Raw genomic sequence first — 13,227 nt, 5'->3', positions numbered from 1 at the left:
GTGGCAGCTGGGGAATAAAAATTCAATTAATTAAATAAGATCTGGAATGAAAAGCTAGTTTGCCCAGGAGTTGTTCCGTTTTTATTTTGGAGCAACTAGATTTTTTTTGGAGTATCTTAAAAATCGCAATTCTGCCCATTTAATTTGCTCCAGTGTAAGTGAGTTAGTTTTTTTTAGTTTTGTTATTTTTTCAAAAGGGGGCATTATCAGCCACTTACGCCTGTTTTGACCATTTAAGCAAGTTTAGACAGCTAAAAGTTACTCCAAACTAACTTAGGCCAGCGGATGTGGCCACTTGTGGCCGCACAGAAAAACCTTGCGGTGAGTTAAGAATCAGCGCAGGTAGCCAAAGATTGGTGGGGGGTGGAGGGAAGGGAAGTGAGAGAATCTTGCAAAGCGCTAAACACCTTCACAACAACATTAAAGAAGCATAAGTACATTTAAAGCACCAAGCACTAAACAAAGCACAAAATAAGCATTCAATAACAAACAAAAAATACAAGCAAGCTGAGAGGACCTGCACCTAGCACCAAGACTTACGAAGCACTAAAAGCAAAACAATTAATACGCAATTAATTAACAAATAAAAAATAGAAGAACCCTGCACCTAAAGCACCAAGACCAAAGTAATAAGCAATCAATCAATCAATAACAACTAAAAAAATAGAAGTCCTGCCTTTATGTGAAGGGAAGGCAGCAGGCCACTAATGAGGGAGCCCATTCGGCCAGGGATGGGGGCGGCGCGATGCGCTTCGGGCCCCTCCCACACAGCCTGCAGAGCCCGTCGAGCTCGTGCCAGCTAAAATTGTAGAAATCCTACATTGTCTGCAACCTCATTAAAACAATGGGAACTGGCTCCTTTGAATTGTAGAACTTCACTCAGCCAAGAATTCAAACACTCCCTGTAACTAAGAAAATTTGAGCTATATCGATAAGTTCCCTCGCGTGTCTAAGGCCAAAGTTCCATCTTGATTTTCTTGAAAAGTGTTTCTAATCTGTAAATCCCCTAAAAAAAAAACCTTAATGGCCAACCCTCAAGTATTTTGCAATATGTCAAAATTTCAATTTTACTTTCAAATACAGATATTCTGGTAGCTAATCTGGCCGCCGATGAGGGAGCCCATTTGGCCAGGGCTAAGGGCGGCGTGCTTCGGGCCCTTCCCACACAGCCTGCAGAGCACACGCAGAGATTCTGGGGGGAGGAGCTACTGCACATGCGCGCACACTCTAGCGTGCATGTGCAGAGGTCCCGGCACTGTTTTCAGCGTCGGGACCTGGTTCCGCCCACCCCCCCCCCCCCATCACTGCTTGTGCTGCGCCACGCCAGGGCCTGCGACGTTCAAAGGAGCGGGGAGAATTCCTACGTAAGTTTTTGCCGCTGTTTTTAGTGTAGCAAGTCGGTGCACCTCACGGAGGTGCGCCGTTTTAACCGGGGGCGGGGCAAACTTTGACCCAGTAATAGTAACCATGAAATTACTGGATTGTCATAAAAACTCATCTGGTACACTAATGTCCTTTAGAGAAGGAAATCTGCCTTGACAGATCATCTGAACTGCCTGAACAGAGTATTGCTGTTGCAGATTTGGGCTATTTGCCCAACAACTGTCCAGCAATTGCCATGCATTATGGCTGGTAAAAGCAGGTATAAGGCTTAAATAAAACATTTAAAAATCCAAAATTATGTAACATACACTTTAAATGCGTTTATGGAAATATTGGACTAAGATGTTTAAAATTATTTATCCAAAAAATTAAATTTTTATTGCGGTCAGTACAATGGAGGAACTTATGAATAAAACTGTAATTCAGTACATTTTATATTTATTAGAATTCTGTACATTGTATAATTATTTGGGGATTCCATTGCGTATCATTAGGGGATTCTCTTCGTAAATGATTGCACTGGAATTTTCCTTTGTCATTGGAGGACCGGGTCCACGTGATCCCAGGGACGCTTACGAACCACCTGTGTCCTGGGATCTGTGGGCTTAAGACTGAAAATGTTCCCAGTCTGAACGCCAGGAGGTAATTTCGGAATTGTTTTGCAGGTCAGAGGTGTACTCCGGAGGTACGTCTCCGACCATGATTTCTAGGCCGATGTGGCTCGAGTCTGTGGGATCTCCAATGCGAGAGGTGTTCTCTTATTACTGTGATGTGTACTGGAGCCTGACTCTTCGCAAGGCCTGAACTAAATCGTGTTACCTGGAGTCTTTGTGCTGTGGGATCCACTCACGTGTCTAAGATGGCAATGAGAACTCCCCTGCCTTTGTATTCTGGGTACCGGGAGAGGAAAGACGCAGCGCCAGACTCTCCAGTAAAACGAAGCGTCGTCAGGGTTCGGGGCGGGGTTTGTTCGAGGCCCGGAGAGTGCGGCTCGGAAGAGTGCGGGCCGGGTCCAGGGACTCAGAAGAGTGTGGGCTGGGTTCCAGAAGAGTGCTGGCCGGAGCTCGGGTCTCAGACGAGCGCGGGGCCCGGGAGAGGGCGGGCCGGGTCGCGGGGCCCGGGAGAGGGCGGGCCGGATCGCGGGGCCCGGGAGAGGGCGGGCCGGGTCGCGGGGCCCGGGAGAGGGCGGGCCGGAGCCTGGAAAAGTGTGGCCTGGGGCCCAGAAGGGTGCGGGCTAAGTCCCAGGGCCCGGAAGAGTACGGCCCGGGTCCCGGAAGAGTGCGGGCCGAGTCCCGGAAGAGTGCGGGTCAGAGCCCGGAAGAGTGTGGGCCGAGTCCCGGGTCCCGGGGCCCGGAAAAGTGCGGGCCGGGTCCCGGGGCCCGGAAAAGTGCGGGCCGAGGCCCGGGGCCCGGAAAAGTGCGAGCCTGGTCCCGGGGCCCGGAAAAGTGCGAGCCTGGTCCCGGGGCCTGGAAAAGTGTGGGCCGGGTCCCGGGGCCCGGAAGTGTGTGGGCTGAGTCCTGGGACCCGGAAGAGTGCGGGCCGGGACCCGGAAGAGTGTGGGCCGGTGCCCGGGGCCCGGAAGAGTGTGGGCCGGTGTCCAGGGCCCTGAAGAGTATGGGCTGGTGTCCAGGGCCTGGAAGAGTGCGGGCCGAGTCCCAATCTTACTTTTGGTCTCTAACTATTTTAAAAAGTTACAATTTTAAGAGCTTACTCACTTCCTTGTTCACTGAGACTATTGCATTTTGATTGGCTGCTTAGACAGCCTGTTGATGTCACAGCTGTTCGCACAAAGGGATCCCCACTACAGTCCATTGAATTGAGATCGTAGTCCAAAGTTCTCGATAAAGGGAACGTGAGATCTTTGTGCGAAGCGTATTTCGGGGCCACAACGAACGCTTTTGCTTTGTTGCTGACCGTAAATTCCATGCCATATTGAAAACCTTATCGGGCTGTCACATGAACTTACAGCCCACCCAACATTGGTGACACTGCTACTCATTTCCTAGGTCCACCTTATTATTTCTTCATACAACAGTATCTCCTGGCCATCAATATTCAGAGTTTTCCTGTGCATAAAAAAAGTTACATTTTATGCTTTCCCCACTTTGTTTTGCTGGCGTCCCAGCGTTTCCATTGCTATGTTCCAATACCCTCCCTGATTTCGAAGTATTGCTGGAAATCAGACTATGGGCTATTGTCGCGTTTCCCTACCCACCCTCGGGCTGGAACACTGCTAAAAATAAGGCCTTGTACCCACTTCCACTCGCTGTGTGCAGCCTTTCTCCTTCCTTCCTCCACTGCTCCTTTTCTCAAACTAATTATTTTTGCATTGATTAATCTTCATGGCCTATCATTTACTCTCGGCCCCCTCCACATTAAGGGTCCAAGTTTCGGCCTGAGTTGCTCCTGATTTTTTGGAGCAACTGGTTTAGAACGGAGTATCTTAGAAATTCAAATTCTCATCATTTAGTTTGCTCCAGTTCTAGTCAGTTAGAACAGTTTCACTTTGGAACAGAATTTTTTTTTCAAAAGGGGGCGTGTCCGGCCACTTACACCTATTTTCAAAGTTTCGGCAGTGAAAACTTACTCCAAACTAACTTAGAATGAAGTAAGTGAAGATTTTTGTACGTTCGAAAAAACCTTGTCTACACTTTAGAAAATCAGGCGTAGGTTACAAATCAGGCGTAGGGAATGGCGGGGGGGTGGTTTAAAGGGAAGTTTACAAACATTAAACACTTCAGTTTTACAAATAAAAAGCCATTATCAATAATAAATGATAAATACATCAATAAATCAACCAATAAATCAATCCCAAAAAAATTAATAATAAATAAAACATTTTCTACTTACCGACTGCAGCACCGGGAGTCCTCCAACAGCGTGCTGGGACACCCTCCAGTGTGTCTCGCTGTGTCTCTCTCTGTCTGTCAGTGTCTGTGTTTCTGACAGCGAGGGGAGGGGGAGAATGGGGGTGGGGGTGGGGGGGGGGAGGGGGAGGGGGAGGGTGGGGGTGGGGAGGGGGAGGGTGGGGGTGGGGGGGGGAGGGGGAGAATGGGGGGGGGAGGGGGAGAATGGGGGTGGGAGGGGGAGGGGGAGAATGGGGGGGGGAGGGGGAGGGTGGGGGTGGGGGGGGGAGGGGGAGAATGGGGGGGGAGGGGGAGAATGGGGGTGGGAGGGGGAGGGGGAGAATGGGGGTGGGAGGGGGAGGGGGAGAATGGGAGTGGGAGGGGGAGAATGGGAGTGGGAGGGGTGGGAGGGGGAGGGGGAGAATGGGGGTGGGAGGGGGAGAAGGGTGGGAGGGGGAGAAGGAGGAGGAGAAGGGGGGTGGTGGGGGGGAGAAGCGGGTGGGGAGGGGGAGAAGCGAGGGAAGGGGGGAGGGGGAGAAGCGAGGGAAGGGGGAGAAGGGGAGAGGATGTAGGGAGGGAGGAGAAGGGGAGAGGATGTAGGGAGGGAGGAAGGAGGGAGGGAGGGAGGGAGGGAAGGAGGGAAGGAAGGAAGGAGGGGGGCGGAGGGAAGGGGAGAGAGGGGGGGAGGGAAGGGGAGAGGGGGGGTGGAGGGAAGGGAAGGGGAGAGGGGGGGTGGAGGGAAGGAGAGAGGGAGGGGGAGAGAGAGAAGGAGGATGAATGGCTGGGCCCAAGTCCTCGGGCTAGATTTACAGGTAGGCGGCGTTGGGTCTCGGGGCGGGGGGGGGGCCGCGGAGTTCCGGTGGGGGGGGCCGCGGAGTTCCGGTGGGGGGGACCGCGGAGTTCCGGTGGCAAGGGGGGGGGGGGGGGGGGCGGTGAGAGAGAGTCGCGGAGGTCCGGCGGGGGGGAGGAGAGAGAGTCGCGCGGAGGTCCGGGGGGTAGAGAGTTGCGGAGGTCGGGTCGCCTGGTGGGGGGGCTCGGGGTGGGAGGAGCCTTATTCACGCAGTGAGGCCATTCGGTCAGGGCTAGGGGCTGCGTGCTTGGGCCCCTCCCACAGTTTTGGGCGCATGTGCAGAGGTCCCGGCACTGTTTTCAGTGCAGGGACCTGGCTCCGCCCCCAACAGCTCACCCAGCTGCAGAAGACCTGCAGGGAGCCGGAGAATCTAAGATTTTTTTGGGCGCACTTTCTGGCGCGAAAAACGGGCGTCCAGGTCCAGGCTGCGCCGTTTTATGCGCGTCCCGAAACTTGGGCCCTTTATGTCCAGTGCTATTATTTCCTTCATAATATTGTAGCAGCCCTATTCAATTTACTGTTATTTAAATCATACATTTTGTCCCACCGTTAACATTTCCTACTACATGTATTTAATACATTTTAGAAAACTGTTTGCTTTCTACACTTATTTAATATATTTTAACACAACCTTGTTTTGAATTCCTTCTCTTTAATGAAGTTGACCTGAAACGTGTTATATTTCCTTCCTTTATCAACTTACTGCATCCTATGTATTATGAATGCATATTCTCTTAGATAGCTGCTTCCTTTATTTAATACATTTCCACAAGCCTATTCAGTGACTTTAAAACGGGGGAATTTTTGTTAGAACAGAGGAAATGAATGGGTGATTAGATAAGTGTTTAAACTTATAAAGGGATGGGATAGAGAAGATAGATTGAGAACAAGAGGGCATAGTTTTAAGATTACAACTGAGCGTTTTTGGACAATAGCCTGCACTTGACTTGATATTTTTGCCCAGAGCTGTGAGTGTACTAGCTGAAAGCTGTACTGTAATGTGATTTATGTGCAGTGTGCATAATTTGCCAATTTGTATCAGTAGCATTTAATCCGATTACTTTCCTTCAGCTTGCTATTCTATCTGCTTGGTCATTTTTCAAAATTAGTTCAGGAAAGCTAGAGCCAACATTTCAAAAGTTTTATTCACATAAAGTTTGTTTGAGTGTTTTTAAAAATGGAGAGATATCGGGAGAGGGTCCGAGTGTGCGCACAAAGAAAAAATCCTCTTCAGACATGACAGACTTCCATAACTGTTGAAACTTTTTAATATTTGAATTATAAATCATCTGTTTATTGCAATAAAAATTGTATTGACTTTTTTTAATTCAGAAAGTATGCCAAACACAGACAGACAGACAAAAATATCCCCAAGTTTTAAATTCATTGAATGGGCTTGTGAATTAAAAAAAAATGCAAATGAGCCAAAGGTGGGCAGAAGAAACATTACAGGGACACCCTCAAAGCCTCCCTGATAAAGTGCAACATCCCCACTGACACCTGGGAGTCCCTGGCTAAAGACTGCCCTAAGTGGAGGAAGTGCATCCGGGAGGGCGCTGAGCATCTCGAGTCTCATCGCCGAGAGCATGCAGAAATCCCCATTTGTCCCCAGGACGGCGCCAATCCTGCGGAGGCCCCGTGGACGCAGCAGGTCTGTTCCATGAATCACTAGGTTGATTCTGGAGATGAGGGGGTTAACTTGTGAAGATAGGTTGGGCCTATACTCATTGGAGTTCAGAAGAATGAGGTATGATCTTATCGAAACATACAAGATAATGAGGAGGCTAGGCAAGGTGGATGCAGAGAGGATGCAGGGCACTCATAGGGGAAACTAAAACTAGGGGCCTTGGGGCTAGATTTTCCACTTTGTTTGCCTATGTAACGCCCACTTAATGTCCATTTTAACGCTGCAATGATGTATAACGCCCAGATATCGCTACAAAATGGAAACTTACGGCCATTTTACGGACACTTATAGCTGAGCGTTACTTTTTCCCCATGTGTGTAACGCTGTGAAAAAATAATACCGCCCGCACACTCTTTTTGGGCGGAATCATCAGAATGGGCGAAACTAACGCCCATAATATCACCCAATGTTACTTTCCGCACGTAATTTATGGCGAGATTCAATAATACCGACCGCCCACTTTATTTTGTCGTAAAGATCACATTTGCCGAAACTAACGCCCAGGAGATCGCCCAGCGTCACTTTCACCACCTCGCACACATCTCGCCCACAATATCGCTCACCCAAAAAAACGGCGAGAAAAAGTGGAACTAACCGGAACTACTCACAGCGTTATGGATGCCATGTTCTAAATCACATGTCGCATCATTTAAAAGGCTGCTCTGCTTCAACCTCGGGAATTCGGATGTACTCTGGAGGTCTTTGAAGATGATCTGAACATCTGAACAAACATCTTTATCATACTGTGACCGATTGGAATTTAATAGGCGTCTTCGTCAGGACATTCATTCTTTGTGACCAATCGGTGGAAAACAGATAGCTATTGGAATGGGGCCTGTCCTTTCTCACCCTCTCTTGATGACCAATTACATGCTGCAGACTCGAGATGGCCGAAGGTATGCTCCACAGCATTGTGCCCAATGTAAGACGTGCCAAACTGATGAGGAGGACCAGACGTTACACCCCCCCCGCAAGTACAGGGAGAAGCAGTCTTACCTCAACTTGCCCGACACCATCTGCCTTCGGAGACTGCGCTTCCACAAAGAGGTTATCACTGAGGTATGCCAGCTCATAAGGCGAGATCTGCAGCCTGCCAGCACCATCAGTGCTGCATTGTCCGTCGAGGTCAAAGTCACCGTGGCACTGTCGTTCTATGTCTCGAGTTCTTGTCAGGCCTCAGCTGGCGACATTTTGTGGTTTGTCTCAGCATGCCACACATTGCTGCATTAGACAGGGCACTGAAGCCCTTTATGCTCGCATGATGGACTTTATCAGCTTCCCTGTGACCAGGGAGGCTCAGACTGAGAGGGCTTTAGGATTCTATCAAATTGCTAACTTCCCCAAGGTGCAGGGAGCAATAGGCTGTATGCACATCGAAATGCAGGCACCTTTTCAGGATGCAGAGGTTTTCAGGAACCGCATGGGATTCCACTCACTGAATGTGCAACTCGTCGACCACCAGCAAATTATTATGGCAGTGAATGTTAAATTTCAGGGCAGCATCCATGATGCTCACATCCTGTGTGAGAGCACTGTATCTGAGCAGTGTTTAACAATCAGCCACAAGGTCAATGCTGGCTGCTTGGTGACAAAGGATATGGCCTTGCCACCTGGCTGATGACACCCACACCAAAGCTGAGAAGCAATAAAAAGAGAGCCACAGAACCTCTTGCAATATCATGGAGAAAACCATTGGAGTGCTTAAGCAGCACTTTAGATGCCTGGACCACTCAGGAGGTGAGCTCCAATATCACCCTGAGCAGGTAGCTCAATTCGTGGTGGTGTGCTCCATGCTGCACATCTTGGCTGTCAGGAGGGGACAAGAATTGCCTGGTGAGTCTGACAGTCCACCTCAACAGAGAGAGGAAGAGGAGGTGGGCGCTGACATTGGCCCAGACAATCAAGCTGACGCTGAAGCCACGCTCCCACCCCCCTATAGACCGCATGAAAGGGCCCGTGGTGGCATGATAGCTGCAAGACTCTTAGATCAGGAGCTCATAAATGAGCGTTTTGCCTGAAAGAACGTTGGTGGTATTTACAAGACTGACATACTGCTTGGTGTGCAGGTCATATATCAATGGTGAGCATCACCTTGGTGACAGTTAAAGTTTAAGTTAATTGAAATTAAGTGTAATTGTACCCTTTGATAAGGAATCACCAGCGTGTAATGGTGCAGCTATCTGAGCCAATGTGCAACAAGATTTTGTTAAATAAAAAAACATTTAAACCGAACATTTGTCTGAAATCATAAGTATTTCTGGAAAAAACCTCCCCGCCCCCATGCTTCTCCTCCCCACCTCTACCCCTTCCCCTTCCCCTCCTGACTCCAAACCGCCTGGCTGAGGAGCTCCTCAGGCGATGCTTCATTGGGGAGGGGGGAATGGCGTCTGAACCACTTCTTGGATGGATACGGGAGAGGACAGTCCCGAGGTGGGAAAGTGCTCTGAGCCAGAAGCAAGGGGTTGCTCCTGGATCTTGTGTGGTTGGCAATGGGGGTGCAGCACCTTGGGGTGCAGTGTCGCGCTCTGCGACCACTGGGAGCCCTCTGCCACCAGTGTTCCTGGCTACCAGCTCCAGGGCCTCCTTCATCCCTTCCATGTTATATATTTGTTGAACAAAAACTCGGTGCCAACTATGTTCTTGGTGCTTAGTAGGCTTTTTGCTGCTGGTAAATCTCCCTCGTGCCTCCCACAACAGCTGGACAAGCACACGCCACACCCACACACTCTTTCAGTCCCTCTCTGCTTCCTCTCTCTCTCTCTCCTCTTCTGCGCATGTAATGACGCCTGAACTCCTGAATCGTGGGAAACGAGCGTTGCCATGCCGTTACTAAGGATGGCAACACTTTACGGCAGAAGGTCAGAGAGATTTAACACTACCGTCCATTTCATAGCGCTCGTGGTAACGTCCAATTTCAAAAATGGAGACTAGGGGCTTTGAGAATGGGCAACAAACCGGCGATCTGATAACCCATTTTTACCACCCACGCCGGAAATAACACCCATTTTTGGGCGATCTGCACAAAAGTGTAAAATCTAGCCCATAGTCTCAGAATAAGGGGCCGCCCATTTAAAACTGAGGAGGAATTTCTTCTCTCGGGGTTGTAAATCTATGGAATTCTCTTCCCCAGAGAGCTGTGGAGGCTGGGTCATTGAATATATTTAAGACGGAGATAGACATATGTTTGAGCGATAAGGGGAATAAAGGGTTATGGGGAGCGGGCAGGGAAGTGGAGCTGAGTCCATGATCAGATCAGCCATGATCTTATTAAATGGTGGAGCAGGCTTGAGGGGCCGTATGGTCTTGCTCCTATTTCTTATATTCCCATTGAATACACTGGTCGGTTTGGATAGTTATGTGCATTGGTCAACAGTGCCACAGAAAGCATGGGATTCTGGCTTAAGCCATTGAAATTCAGTTTTGCCCTATCTGAAAACCCGCTCCTTGGTTGCAAATGTGATGAGGGATTTATTTTTTTAAATTCCGGATATATGAGCTAAGGTGGAATGAATACTTCTGTAATCAGAATCTATCTTGCAAATTCCATGCTGTTGCTCTATTTTAATTGTAGTTCAGGAGTGGTTCACAGAAATCACATTTAAGTATTTCCTTGGCAACTGCAAGACAGTTAAATGGAGTCTGAATTCATTATAAATGTATTTATCTTAAATTATTTTATTTATAATAATGCAAATGCTTCACCTGTGTATCGTAACTGCTTTCCCTCCTTTCCTCATTTTAGAAACCAAGCACACCATTCCATAGCATAGTAAAACACTGCTCTGTGGGGGCCCAAGTTTACTTTCTAGAATAAAAAGGGCGCCGAAAACTTACCTTCTAATTCTCGGGGGGGGGGGCGGTGGCGGAGGAGCCAGGTCCCAGCGCTGAAAACAGTGCCGGGATCTCTGGACATGCAGCCCGATGCTCTGCAGGCTAAGTGAAGTTATTGTAAAGGCATAGGTGGTTCTTGTATGAAATTCTTTTTTAACTTTTGGTATAATTGTTTAATGCAGAAATGTGCAAATTCACATGAGTGAAATGTATAAAAACTGGCAGTTTTTATGAAATGTGGAATGGTTAGGGTTTGATTGGCCTGAAATACCCAGCTCAGAACTGTAAAGCATTTTGAGTCCCCGAACATTGTAAGTGTGTTTGAAGTACTATCTGTTATGTGTATATTTAAGTACTATTGCATGAATACTGTTTGCCTGATCTATAAATGCTTGACCTCAACATTTCAAGAACATTATTGAGTTTTGAAGAATTGATAGAACATCGAATCGTAAATAAATTAATTGTGTTATACTCAGGATGTTCAGCCTCTGTTCATCCCCGCTCCCCCACCCCGCATTCAGCCTCTGTTCAACCCCGCTTCTCCCAGCCCCCCCGCCCCACGTTTAGCCTCCGTTCACCACCCCCCTCCCCCAGCACCGTGTTCAGCCTCCCTCCCGTTCAGCCCCTCTTCCGCCCCTCCGTCCCTCCTCCTCCTCCCTCCACCCCTCTCTCCCTCCCTCCCTCCCCCCCTCTTCCTCCCCCACCCTCCCCACCCTTCACTGTCAGAAACAGAGAGACACTGACAGAGACACAGAGAGAGAGACGTAGACAGAAACACAGAGAGGCTGACAGAAACACCTTCTCTTCACAAAGCTCGGGCTTATTTTTTATATGTTATTGATTGGTTGCTTATTACTTTTTGTCCATCGTTTAGTGCTTAGTGCTTTAAATGTACTTGTGCTTTAACGTTGTTGTGAAGGTGTTTAGTGCTTTGGAAAATTGTCTAACTCCCCCTGTTGATGTGTCTGCCTCAGCCGGGAGCCTAGACTTGCTTATTTATAAAAAGAGAAACAACTGTCCTCACTCAGCAGATATAAGGCAAAAAATATCATCACCAGAGGTTTTAGGTCATTTTAAGTGATGTGTTTAATGATTTAGTCCTTTGTGTTTAATGCTTCCCACCCCACCCCCCCGTCTCTGGTTGTGCCTGCACTGAAAACTTCTAGGTAAGGTTTTTCAGAACTTACAAAAGTGGACACTTACTCCATTTTAAGTTAGTTTGGAGTAAGTTTTTGCTGCCTAAACTTGCAAAACAGGCCTAAGTGGCTGGACACACTCCCTTTTGAAAAAAAACTGAACTAAAATAAACTAACTCACTAGAACTGGAGCAAACTGAATGCAGAGAATTGCGATTTCTAAGATACTCCAAACTAAACTAGTTGAACTCCACCCGAAACTTGTGCCCTGGATGTCTTGTTTTGTTACAGATGCAAAACAATGTTGAGTGTGCCTCAGCTACAGCCTGAAACTGAGCAACACATTTCAATCTGTGTATAGCCCCGATAAACAGACCTGGGACTGTGTTTAGAAAAGTAATTCGAATTTCTGGCATTAAAGGGACTGACCATATTAATCACAGCTCCACTTTAGTTGCAGATTCCTATATTGTGAATTACAGAATATAACATTCCTGTCATTACAAAATAGCATATCCTCCAAGTTACTGTGAGCCATGCCATGGGACAGGGTGTGTATGAATGTGTGTGATATGCTATGACCTAATCTAGTAATATTGGGCCCAAGTTTCCACATGATTCGCGCCTGATTTTTAGGAGCAACAGGTGGAGAACGGACTATTTTAGAAATCGCAATTCTCTACATTTTTTTTTCTGCAGTTCTAGTCAGGTAGAACAGTTCTAGTTAAGAACAGAATTTTTTCTTCAAAAGGGGGCGTGTCCGGCCACTGACGCCTGATTTGAAAGTTTCCACAGTGAAAATGTACTCCAAACTAAAGTAGAATGGAGCCAGTGAAGATTTTTGTAGAACTGAAAAAACCTGTTCTACACATTAAAAAATCAGGCGCAGGTTACAAATTAGGCGTCCAGAACGAGGTGGGGGGGAGGAAGGGAACTCATTAAATTCGACAATAAATCCTTATTTATACTTCTACAAATATTATACAAATAAATCCAACCTGAATAAACATTTATAAGCCACGAAAAGATTAAATAAACCATCTTCCTACCTGTGTGAAAGTGCTTCAGCCAGGGAGAATTCTGCAGCCGTTCGTGCCGCTGAGAGAGAGAGAGAGAGAGAGAGAGAGCGAGGTGGGGGGAGGGAGGGAGGGAGGGAGGGAGGGAGAGAGGGAGGGAGAGAGAGAGAGAGAGAGAGGTGGGGGAGGGAGTGAGGGAGAGAGAGAGAGAGGTGGGGGAGGGAGGGAGAGAGAGAGAGGGGGGGGGAGGGAGAGAGAGAGGGGGGGGAGGGAGAGAGAGAGGGGGGGGAGGGAGAGAGAGAGGGGGGGGAGGGAGAGAGAGAGGGGGGGGAGGGAGAGAGAGAGGGGGGGGAGGGAGGGAGAGAGGGGGGGAGGGAGGGAGAGAGAGGGGGGAGGGGGGGAGAGAGGGGGGGGGGGAGGAGGGAGAGAGGGGGGGGGGAGGGAGAGAGAGAGAGGGGGGAGGGAGAGAGAGGGG

General features: G+C 48.6%; 1 protein-coding gene across 3 annotated transcripts in view; it reads left to right on the top strand.

The window, feature by feature from the left end:
• The window catches only part of reck (reversion-inducing-cysteine-rich protein with kazal motifs), a 194,833-nt gene that overhangs the window by 17,519 nt on the left and 164,087 nt on the right, over positions 1-13,227 (top strand). The gene's annotated exons all lie outside the window — the stretch shown is intronic.

Source organism: Pristiophorus japonicus, chromosome 1 (assembly GCF_044704955.1).
Source record: "Pristiophorus japonicus isolate sPriJap1 chromosome 1, sPriJap1.hap1, whole genome shotgun sequence".
NCBI classification, from domain to species: Eukaryota; Metazoa; Chordata; class Chondrichthyes; family Pristiophoridae; genus Pristiophorus; species Pristiophorus japonicus.
Note: the sequence above shows the minus strand (reverse complement) of the source record. Positions and strands in the feature narration are given on the sequence as shown.